We start from the raw sequence: 12,282 nt of genomic DNA, 5'->3' as shown, positions 1-12,282 counted from the left end.
CTAGGTTGTCCAATTTGTTGACAAGTAGCTGTTCACTGTATTCTTTTGTCTGTTTGTTTTTTTAATTCTCTGGTATCAGTTTTTATTTCTCTTCTTTCATTTCTGTTTTGGTTGCATAATGAGGCATGTGGGATCTTAGTTCCCTGACCAGGGATCAAACTCATGTCCCCTGCATTGAGAATGGGGAATCTTAACCACTGGACTGCCAGGGAAGTCTCTCATTTCTTAATTTGTTTATATGAGTCCTCTCTTTTCTTCTTGGTGAGTCTGATTAGAGGTTTGTCAATTTTATCTTTTTAAAAAATCAACTGTTGGTTTTATTGATCTTTTCTATTGTTTTTTTAATCTCTATTTTAATTATTTCCTCTCTGATCTTGCTAATTTCCTTCTTTATCTGGCTTTGGACTTTTTGCTTCTTTTTTTTCTAATTCTTTAAGTGGTAAGTTAGGTTGTTTATTTGAGATTTTTCTTGTTTCTTGAGAAAGGGCTGTATTGCTATGACCTTACCTCTTAGAACTGCTTTTGCTGTATCCCATATATTTTGTAAGTTTGTGTTTTCATTTTTGTCTTTGAGGTATTTTTATTTCTTCTTTGATTTTATCATTGACCCATTGTTTTTTTAGTAGCATGTTATTTAGTCTCCATGTGTTCGTTCTTTCCCCATTTTTCCCCCCTGTGTTTGGTTTCCAGTTTCAAACCATTGTGGTCAGAAAATATGCTTGAAATGTTTTCTATCCTCTTAAATTTATTGATACTTGTTTTGTGACTTAGTATGTGATGATCTATCCTAGAGAATGTTTAATATGCACTTGAAAAGAATGTGCCCTATGTTTTTGGTTTTGGTTATAGTGTCCTGTACATAACAGTTAAGTCCAGCTAGTCCATTGCATCATTTAGGACCTTTGTTGTCTCATCGATATTCTGTTCTGATGATCTATCCATTGATGTCAGTGGCTTGTTAAAGTCTCCTACTATTATTGATTTAGTATCCGTTTCTCCATTTATGTCTGTTAGTGTTGTTTTATGTATTTAGGTGCTCATACGTTGGGTGTGTATATGTTAACCAGTGATATCCTCTCGTGTTGATCCCTTTATCCTTATATACATGATCCTTTCTTTGTGGCCTTTGCTTTAAAGATGATTTTGTCTCATATGGCTAATGCTATCCTTACTTTCTTATCATTTCCATTTGCATGAAATACCTTTTCCATTCTTTAACTTTCAGTCTGTGTGTGTGTTTTGCCATAAAATGAGTCTCGAGTAAGCAGAATATTGTAGGTTCTTGATCTATTTTTTTTTTTGTATTCAATCACTGTCTTTTGATCAGAGCGTTTAGATAATTGACACTTAAAAGTAATTATTGATAGGTATGTACTTCTTACCATTTTAATCCTTATTTTCCATTGTTTTTTAGTTCTTCATTAATTTCCTCATTTTGTCTTTTCCTTTTGTGGTTTGATGATTTTCTTTTGTAACATGCTTGAGTTCTTTTCTTTTTGGTTCTTGTAAAACTTTTGTATGTTTTTTTTTTGTGTGGCTACCATGGACTTCAAGTATGTTGACCCGTAACTATCCACTTGCTTTAAACTGATAGCTGTTCAAGTTCAAACACATTCTAAAAGATCTACCTTTTTATTCCCCTCCCCACATTTTGTAATTTTGATGTCCTATTTCACATCTTCAAGTTTACGTTTTTACTGTTTATTATAGTTATAATCACTTTTAAAATTTTTTGATTATTTTTTGAACTGTGTACTGACTTGTTTAAGTGATCTTCAATTCTTTTATCTATTTACCTTTCCTATTGTGATTTTCCCTTTATTTCTTTTTTTTTTTTTAACGGTTTCCAGTCCTTTTATATGTGCATTAAATACAATAGGTGTGATGAGTCCTCCAGGAGTACTGACTGCAACACTGATATCAACAACATGATTCTGTCTTACAACTGTGTCCAACCATGAAGAATTTCCTTCAGGAACTTTTAAACATGCCAAAGCTGAAACTTTTATAATATAGTCATTGACGGAAATGTTGCTTTTTCCTTGTAGCATCTTCTTTTTTGTTGTCGTACCAACAAAATTTCTCCCATATTTACGTCAATAGAAGGGTAATAATGAGGTATTGTTTGCTTAGATTGCATTGACTTCTGTGCAATGACTTGGCGAATGTTGGTGACTGGGATATCTGTGAAGACACCTGTAGGAACTGGAGCCAGTCCTTGACTTAGGGGAGGCACAGCGGCTGCTAGAGTGAGAGCAGTTTTCATAGGCACAAAGGAGTTGATCTCCTTCTTAATGATTCTGCCATCTGGTCCTGTCCTTTTTACTTGGGTAAGGTCAATCCCTTTCTCTGCTGCTAACTTCTTTGCAAGCGGGCTAAGGAGCGCTCTTCCCTTTAGTCCAGCTGGAGCAGCTGGCCAGTGGCCTGAAGATGGATGGGCTAGCTGGTGTGCTGGTGGTGTTAAATCAGTTACTTCAGTTGGCCGATAGTCAGCAAACGCTGGTATACCTGCCTCTTTTTCTACAATGATACAGAGTGGAGTTCCTACAGGGACATCTCGTGTGCCTTCAGGGATCATGATTTTTGCCTTCTTCCTGCACTTTGAAACCTATAGAGGCCTTGTCAGTCTCTATCTCTGCCAATAAATCTCCTTCATTTGGCTCCTCACCCACTTTTTTTCCCCCCATCTCTGAACTGTGCCCATGGTCACGATGGGAGAGAGGGCAGGAAGAACCACCTGCATGTGAGTAGGAGATGAGCTACCAGGAGCCTGAGCAGAAGGTGCAGGTGATGGAGCAGCAGTGGCAGGGGTTAATGCCGGGGCTCCTTGTGGGGCAGATGCTGCCAAAGAATCAAGTGTGTAATTTTTAAAGGTTTCCATATCTTCAGGCTTTTCAACTGTGATACAGATGATTGCTCCAACTGGAACATCTCTGGTACCTTCAGCAACAAGGATCTTTGCCATATAACACTCCTCCACGCTCTCAAATCCAACAGTAGCTTCATCAGTTTCAACCTCTGCAATTAGTTCACCCTCATTGATTTTTTTCTCCTTCCTTCTTTTCCCAGCGGGCTATGGTGCCTGCCTGCATTGGAGGGAAAACTGAAGGCAATGGAATCTTCTGATGCGTGGGTAGGCTATGCCAGCGGCGGCTAGGTGATCCCCAGAGCTGCAGCAAGACGCGATTCCATGGTGTGGCCCAAGAGATGGGGCTCCAGCCGCACAGTGCGGAGACCCTGCCATACCCTGTGGTCTTGCTGCTGTGACGAGCCAGCCTGCGGGGTCACGCACGGAGCTCCCGGCTCCTCCTGCAAGGCAGTCTACTGAGCCCCGAATCCTGTCCTTGGTGTATTTTGAGCCCGTCGCGCACAGACGCGCCACATAGTGCCACAGACCCAACATCCGAAAAGCAACATACAGATTCTTGCATCTTTTTCATTTAGAGAAGATCCTTCAGTATTTCTTTTAGGGTAGGTTTCAGTTCAGTTCAGTCCAGTCACTCAGTCGTGTTCGACTCTTTGCAACCCCATGAATCACAGCATGCCAGGCCTCCCTGTTCATCACCAACTCCCGGAGCTCACTGAGACGCACATCCATTGAGTCAGTGATGCCATCCAGCCATCTCATCCTCTGTCGTCCCCTTCTCCTCCTGCCCCCAATCCCTCCCAGCATCAGAGTCTTTTCCAATGAGTCAATTCTTCGCGTGAGGTGGCCAAAGTACTGGAGTTCCAGCTTTAGCATCATTCCTTCCAAAGAAATCCCAGGGCTGATCTCCTTCAGAATGGACTGGTTGGATCTCCTTGCAGTCCAAGGGACTCTCAAGAGTCTTCTCCAACACTACAGTTCAAAAGCATTAATTCTTTTGTGCTCAGCCTTCTTCACAGTCCAACTTTCACATAGCCTTGACTAGACAGACCTTTGTTGGCAAAGTAATGTCTCTGCTTTTGAATATGCTATCTAGGTTGGACATAACTTTTCTTCCAAGGAGTAAGCGTCTTTTAATTTCATGGCTGCAGTCACCATCTGCAGTGATTTTGGAGCCCCCCAAAATAAAGTCTGACACCGTTTCCACTGTTTCCCCATCTATTTTCCATGAAGTGATAGGACCAGATGCCATGATCTTCATTTTCTGAATGTTGAGCTTTAAGCCAACTTTTTCACTCTCCACTGTCACTTTCATCAAGAGGCTCTTTAGTATTGCTAAATTATTTTTTTCTTGTCTGAGAAATTCTTTCTCTTGCCCATTCTAAATGATAATCTTGCTGGATTATCTATTGTGGTCTTGAAGACTGTTTTTATTTGGGAGCATCCCTGTGCAGGCTGCGTGCTTCCCGTGTCTTCGGTGTTAGGGTTGGTTTTGATATGGACACCAGCCACATCTTTTCTCAGGGTGGCTGGCCACCATCACCTTGATAGGGGCTGTGGTTGGTGTTGGAGGATCTAAAGCCTGTAAAGGGTGTGAGGCAGGACTTCTTCTCTGCTCCATGGCTGCTGCCATACTAAAAAGGGTGTAGTCTACTCCCCAGTTGTTGAAGTAGAAGCCCTGAGGGTTGAACTCAAAAAGGTTCCATTCTCCTTGAGGGCATGCTCTGCCCCCAAAGAGAGGAGTATTAAACACATGAGGCTCGTGTGCTCACAGAGAACTGATGTGTTACTTGTGTAAGTGTCTGAAGCTCTGCTCAGACACAGCTCAAGTTTGAGTCTCTTCACCTGTTGTGTTGTCCCAGATCTAGTGGAAGGCTGTGGCATGGAGTGGGTAGGGTCAGAGTACTCACTAGGCTGCGGCTGGGGCTAGGTTGGGGCATTGTGGCTGTAGGAATTTACATTGCTGTCTTGCTACAAGAGATCTGGGCTGCCTCTGTGGCAGTCTTCTTCCAGGATCTGTCTGCCCCAGGTCCAGTGCCAAACTGTGGCATGGCGTGGGCAGGCTGTTTGTTTAGCTGGGAACAGTGTTGGGAACAGGGACCTAGTGTGCTTGTTCCTAGCACTGCTTGAGTAAGTACTGACAATGGCTACTGCTTTCCTGTCTGGGCCACATCCCAGGGCCCTCGGGGGTGGTCTCTGTGTAGCTAGACCAAATATTTTCCCAGGGCCAAGTCTGCCCAGATCTTGCACTTAACTGTGGTATGGAGTGAATAGGGCCTGAGTTTTTGCCCCACTCAGATTGGGGAGTGTGGCGAGGCAGCTGCCAGTGTAAAACTCTCTCTGCCCTGTTTGTTAGCAAGCCAGCACCTGTGCACTCTTTGTGGGTAGAGTATAGGATTCTCCACCCTTCCATCTGTCCCAGTGGTTCTCCCAACAACCAAGGGGGCTTGCCTTCTTTGTATAGGACACCAGGACTGGGGTGCCCTGCTTCCAGGGTGAGGGTCCACCTGTGTGGACCTTCTTTTGATTTCTCTCAGAGTTGGAGGTCCCAACCTTATGCCTTTTTCCTGTCCTACCTGGTTGCATAGAAATCTTTCTTGCAGCTTTGGTTGTATAGGAGTTCTTCTGCCAGTTTCTGGCTAGTTCTCTAAGAGACTTGTTTCATGTGAAGATGTATTTTTGATGTGTTTGTGGGAGAAGGTGAGCTCCATGTCTTCCTACTCCACCATCTTGATCTGCTTCTAGTGCTTTCTTAACATGATAAATTGTATGTATCTTAATTCTAAAATCAGCATCTTACTTAAGGCAGAAACACCAAAGACACTTCCACTAAGTTCAGGAACAGGCAAAGACGATCCTTTTCCTCATTACTGTTAACATTGGCTAACACCAAAGGCATAAATCTTTGCAATAAGACAAGAGAAATCAATTAAAGGTATAAAAATTGAGAAAAAAAAGTAGAACTAATTTTATTTTTAGATGATATGATAGTATTCCTGAAAATCCCTAGATAATAAATAAAACTAATTCATTTAGTAAAAGAATTAAATAAGATAACAGGATACACAATTAGGCAGATATAAGAAATCAATGTAGAGATGGTAAGAATGAAATTGAAATATTAGCCTCTTTAGTCTCCAGCAAGATGGCATATACTTGGCATGTTTGCTGACACTCCTTAATAAATCTGCAGTTGTTTTCAGAAATCTCAAAATAGTCTTCCCTGTAACAATCACAAAGTGAAGGAAGTTAAACTTATTGAAGAAGAATGAAATTATTTGCTGTCTTAAAAAAATATATAGGCATAAATGAGTATCTTGAGCAAATCATTTCTGAATTTTAGTTGTGATAGTTAAATCAGAGTTTTAAATTAAATGTCAGAGCATCTAGTGGTATTGAAGTACCACATATAAATAAAATTAATACCAAGCAAGTCCAGTACATTATTGAGGTAGTCATAGTTTTACCTGTGGGTGCCAAACATAATTCTTTAAAAAAACAAGCAAAAATCATGTTATCATGTAAAGCAATTATCTTTCAATTAAAAAATAAAAAAAATTAAAAAAAATTTCCAGTTGCTTTAGCAGCCATGTGCAAGTCCTTGTATTAAATCATTTGTACTATTCTTTGCTGAAGTATCAAAATGCTTAAAACCATAGCCTGCCCAAGATTGACAGTAAGGCACTCACACTATTGGGATAATTTAGCCAGTCAAGTTTTAAAGAAGACATAAAAGATGTTAACCAACAAAATTGATTAAATTTATGTTTTCTTTTGAAGCCTTTTATAATCTAAATGAAGAACAGAAAATTGCTCTTAAGGCAGTGTGTGTGCATGTATGTGTTTTCTTTTTTCGGCATTTCTTTCTCTCTAATATATATACATGCATATTATATATACATGTATATATATGCTGTTATTTGAAGGAATGACTAGTTTGTGTTCAAGAACTGTCACTGCACTGAATGAGTTTTTCAGTGGTCACTCCTTTCCAACCATTTTCCCCCAACCATCTTAAAACTGTTTTTTAATAATGAAATATTTGAGGCAATTCTCTGGTGGTCCAATGGTTAGGACTCTTCACTTTCACTGCCAAGGGTGCAGGTTTGATCCCTGGTTGGGGAAATAAGGTCCTTCAAACTGCAGGGCGTGGCCGAAAGTTAAAAAAAAGAAAAGTACAAAGAGAATGAAATGTTCGATAGATTTAATTTGGAAATTGCTATTTTAATTTTATAAGAACAATTAACTAAATTTGAAATTTTATATATACTTTCATCTAAAATGGAATGAAAATGAACTACAGAAGTATTATTGCTTTAAATGATAGTTATTATTAATATACTTTAAAGAAGTATATACATTGTTTTCTGAAAAAGAATTGAAGGAAATAAGACCAAAATCTGTTAGAAATATGAGCAAAAGACCAAAAACACAATTTACAGAAATATTAAAATGCCCTTAAACATATGAAAATATGTTCAACTTTACTCATAATAACAGAAAATGCAAAGTAAATATACTCTGAGATACCATTTCTCACTCATCAAACTGGTTAAAAACTAAAAATCATGAAACATTTCCATCGGTGAGGCTCTGGGGAAACAGATAGTCTTATACATTGCTGATGGGAATGCAAATTGGCACAACCCTATGGAGGAGAATTTAGTGATATCTATGGAAACTGCATATGTATTTATCTCCTGATTCATCTGTCCCACTTATAGAAGATATGTGTCTAACAATATGAAAATATGGACAAGGTTATTCATGCCGCAATGCTTGACACTGCAAAATATTGGAAGCAACCTAAATGCATAGGACAGTGTCTGACACACACAAATACTAGGCAACTGTGAGCAAGAATCTAGATGAACAGATACAGAATAATTTCCAGAATGTATTGTTAAATGAAAAAAAAAAAAAACATGTAAAAGGGTGTCTACAGTAATACTACCTTTTGTGTAAGAAAGAATGAAAATAAGAAAATATGCATGTTTCTGTTTATTTGTGCAAAGAAGCATAGAATGGTGACAGCAGAAATGAATGAGACTGGTGACCCACACTGGGTGGGAGGAATGGGGTGGAAAGAATGTAGGGATGGAATTAAGGTACAGAGAATGGGAAAGCGGAGAGATGCTTTGCTGAGTACACCTGTTGTTACAGTTCTGAGTTTTGGAATCATGCTAGTGTTTTACATACTAAAAACAAAAACAAATAAAAAGCCAAAAAGAGAGGTGAAGCCTACAATGGAATACAAAGAAATAAATGAAACCAAATGTGTTTAAAATGAAAAACAAAACCACACAGAAGAAGAAAAAAAGAGCTAGTTCAGATAGCTTTTGAACACAGAATTTTGTGTACACATTCTTCAGTCAAATAAAAACAGAAATATGGAGTTCTGTTTAATACTAAGACCTGGTTTGTTTTTTGCAATGGTATGGGCTAGAGATTTTCAAACTTCTTTTTCTGTGTATTCCAGGATTGAATACATATACCAAGTTTCTTACTGTTGAAGAAGGAAGTTAAAATTGTGAAAAGAGGAAAGGTTAGAATGAACCCTGTGCTATTGAATTAAAGTTGGAAGTGTTGAAATAAATTTAGTTTGGACATATGTGTGTATGTGTGTATGTATATACACATTTCCTAGCTTGGTCCACTAAGAGGGTATAAAAACAGTAACACTTTTGTAACAATGAGCTCTTCTAGTGCCTAGATCTTGGTTTTTAAATCCACAATAAAAACAAAAGAAAACAAAACAAAAAAATGCTTGTAGGTTGAACTTGGGAAAATACACATGAACTTGGACAATCTTGTTGTGGCAGGAATTAAGAAAGTAGTTAAAGAACGTTGGTGTATGTCAAAAGGACACAGGAGGTAGATTAAAGTGGCTCCATCTGGCCAAAAATGGGACAATTCAAGCATCAGAATAAGTGAGAGTATGGATTAGAATGCATTGAGTAAAATAAGAATCCAAGAGTTGACACTGTTATACATAAATAAATAAACAAAGAAGAAGAAAAAATGATTTCTTACAGTAGAATGCCAATTAATAAATGTAGAAGGATGAGGTAGTTAGGAATTAATATCTGGCAACCATAATAATAATAATCGATTCAGGGAAGAATCCTCAAAGAACACTAAAACTACCAAGGGAAATGAGCATAGTCTCAAATATTCTCCCCACAAAGTACTGGTGGATTGTGAAAGGAAAAATAGTAACTTTAGCCTGCAAGTATTCTGGAATTTCCCAGCTATCCTTCTATATTGATTTCTAATTCAAATCCATTGCTGTCTGAGACAGATATTGTATGGTTTCCAGTCTCTTGCATTTGTTAAGGTATGTTTTATGGTCCAGAGTGTGGTCTGTCTTGTTCCGTGTGAACTTAAGAAAAATGTGTTTTGTGTTATTGTTGGGTGAAATAGCCTATAGATGTCAATTATATGCAGTTGATTGATGGTGCTGTAGAGTTTACCTATGTCCTTACTCATAGATCTGCTGAATCTGTCCATTTCTAATAGAGAAGTATTGAAGTCTCCAATGAGAAAAGTAGATTCATTTATTTCAAGCACTGTAGTTCTATCAGTTTTGACTCATGTATTTTGATGCTCTGTTGTTCGGTGAATACACATGAAGGATTATGACTTTATGGAGAATTGACCCTTTGATCATTATGTAATGCCTTTCTTTATGCCTGATAATTTTCTTGCTCCAAAGTCTGCTATGTTGTAAATTAATGCAGCTACTTCAGCTTTTTTGTCTTGTTTTGTTTTAACTTCTTTTTTTGTTTGTTTGTTTGGTTGTGCCACGAGGCCTGGGAGAACTTAGTTCCCTGAGCAGGGATTGAACCTGAGTTCTCTGCATTGGGAGAATGCAGTCTTAACCACTGGACCACCAGAGGAATCCCTACTCCAGCTTTCTTTTGATTAGTGTTAGCATGGTATATCTTCCTCTACACCTTTAACCTAGATGTAGAGTAGCTTTCTTAATCCCATCCAGTGGGGAGCATCAAGTGGGAGAACAGAACACAACTTCTAATCTCTTTCAAGTGTCTTCATACTCCTCTCTTGCAAAAATGAAAGTATTATATACCAAGAAAAATTAAACTGAGTCTCTTGTAGAAACACATATTTGCATTCTTTTATCTGTGTTGACAATCTCTGTCTCTTAATTGGTATATTTAGACCACTGAAATTTAAAGTGATTATTGATATAGTTAGATTAATTTCTACCATACTTGTGACTATTTTCTATTTGTTATCCTTGTTCCTAGTTCCTATTTTTGACTTCCACTCTTTCTCTGCCTTTTCTGGTTTTTTGAGTGTTTAATATGATTTCATTTTCTCTCCTTTCTTAGTATATCAATAAAAATATTTTTAGCATACCAACAAAATTATATTTTTATTTTTTTAACTTTACAGTGAAGAGGTTTGTGGTGAAAGTTACTATCATCAGTAAAAAAAAAAGGACAACAGATGTCATATGTCTTCTGATATGATGCACTGACCTAGAGAAGGAAATGGCAACCCACTCCAGTATTCTTGCCTGGAAAATTCCACGAACAGAGGAATGTAGGGGCTACAGTCTGTGGGATTGTAAAGAGTCAAACACGACTGAGCAACTAACACACATGATGCACTGAGACGGGGACATCACTTACCTGATTTTCCTGCCCCAAAGTGCATAACCTTAATTAGTTAATTCCTGCACATGTACTCAGTTGCAAAGTGTCTGTAACCTCACTCTGCAACCTCATAGACTGTAGCCCCTGGGGCTCCTCTGTCCATGGGATTTTCCAGGCAAGAATACTGGAGTGGATTGCCAATTTTCTCCTCCAGGGGATCTTCCTCACCTAGGGATCGAACCTGTGTTTCCTGCATTGGGAGGTATTCTTTACCACTTGAATCACCTAAGAAGCCCTAATTAGTCATAAGGACAGCACAACAATCATACTCAAACCACTAAGATCTGGGTGTTGTTTGTTACCGCAGAACAGGGAGAAAATGTAGAGGATCAGCAGCTCAGCCTGGCGGTCATTGGTTTGGTGATGTCATTGATGGGCCATTTGGGTAATATAGACAGAAGAACTATGCATAGGTATAGATAGCACTCTAAAAAGACTGGCAAATCCATATTCACATACATACAGTCTCCGATGGCACAAGCAAAGATAAGGAAAAGAAAGTCATGAGGGACAATGACATTTTACAAAGTAGAAAATCAAATTATTACATTGTGGACACTCCAGGCCATAAGGATTTCACCCCAAATATAATTAGAGGGGCTTTCCGGGCTGAGGTAGCTGAGATGTGGATACAGACAGGAAAGGACTTTGAATATGGATCATGACCTCCCAATTCAGCTCTTAAAGAAACATAGCTCCAACTGCTCCAAAAAATCTCTTCAAGCTTACCCACCGCAAAGAGCTCAGATCGTCCTCTTCAGTAGTGAAATTCCTATCCCTAATGGATTTCCTGTGCTGTTACAGCGCTAAGCTGTAAGTGTAGCTGGCATTATTTAAAAATTAATGAGCGTCTTTTAAAAACAAAATACTGATGATGCCTCAAAGGAAAAAAGAAATCTGTTTTGTTAACAGCCAGATACATTGATACAGATATAGACTCTACACTTTTTAAAATTTTTAATTAGGATAAAGCATAACATAAAGTTTACCGTCTCATTATTTTTAAGTGTACAGCTCAGTAGTGTTAAGTATATTCATATTGTTATGCAACCAATCTCAAAACTTGCAAAACCGAAACTCTATACTCATAAAGCAACTCCCTGTTTCCTCTTCCCAACCAGCCCCTGAATAGAACCACCATCCTATTTTTTGTTTCTATGGTTTTGACTACTCTGTGAAGTGAAAGTTGTTCAGCTGTGTCCAATTCTTCGCGACCCCGTGGACTATATAGTCCATGGAATTCTTCAGGCCAGAATACTGGAGTGGGTAGCATTTCCCTTCTTCAGGGGATCTTCCCAACCCAGGGATCGAATCCAGGTGTCCCTCATTGCAGGTGGATTCTTTAACATTAAGCTGAGCCACAAGGGAAGCCCAAGAATACTGGAGTGGCTCGCCTATCCCTTCTCTGGTGGATCTTCCCGACCCAGGAATTGAACCAGGGTCTCTGCATAGCAAGTGGATTCTTTACCAACTGAGCTATGAAGGAAGCCCAAAATTTAGTTTTAAAATTTAGTTTAATTTTCCCCCTTTATTGAGCTATAATGGACATACAGCACTGAATCAGTTAAAGGTATACAGCATAGTAACTTCACATACATGTACTGTGAAATGATTACCACAGTAAGTTAACTTTCACTGCCTCAGATAGTTAAAAACAATTGTTTTTCCCTTGAGAAGTTCTAGTCTCTTAGCAACCTTCAAATACACCACACAGCAGCGTTAGCTACAGTCACC

At 38.7% G+C, this 12,282-nt stretch overlaps 1 pseudogene; it reads right to left on the bottom strand.

Annotated features, from left to right (window-relative positions):
• Positions 1-1,784: 1,784 nt before the first annotated feature.
• LOC109556890 (dihydrolipoyllysine-residue acetyltransferase component of pyruvate dehydrogenase complex-like) lies at positions 1,785-3,384 on the bottom strand (annotated as a pseudogene).
• Positions 3,385-12,282: the final 8,898 nt, after the last annotated feature.

This window comes from Bos indicus, chromosome 3 (assembly GCF_029378745.1).
Source record: "Bos indicus isolate NIAB-ARS_2022 breed Sahiwal x Tharparkar chromosome 3, NIAB-ARS_B.indTharparkar_mat_pri_1.0, whole genome shotgun sequence".
NCBI classification, from domain to species: domain Eukaryota; kingdom Metazoa; phylum Chordata; class Mammalia; order Artiodactyla; family Bovidae; genus Bos; species Bos indicus.
This window is presented reverse-complemented; position numbering and strand designations above follow the sequence as displayed.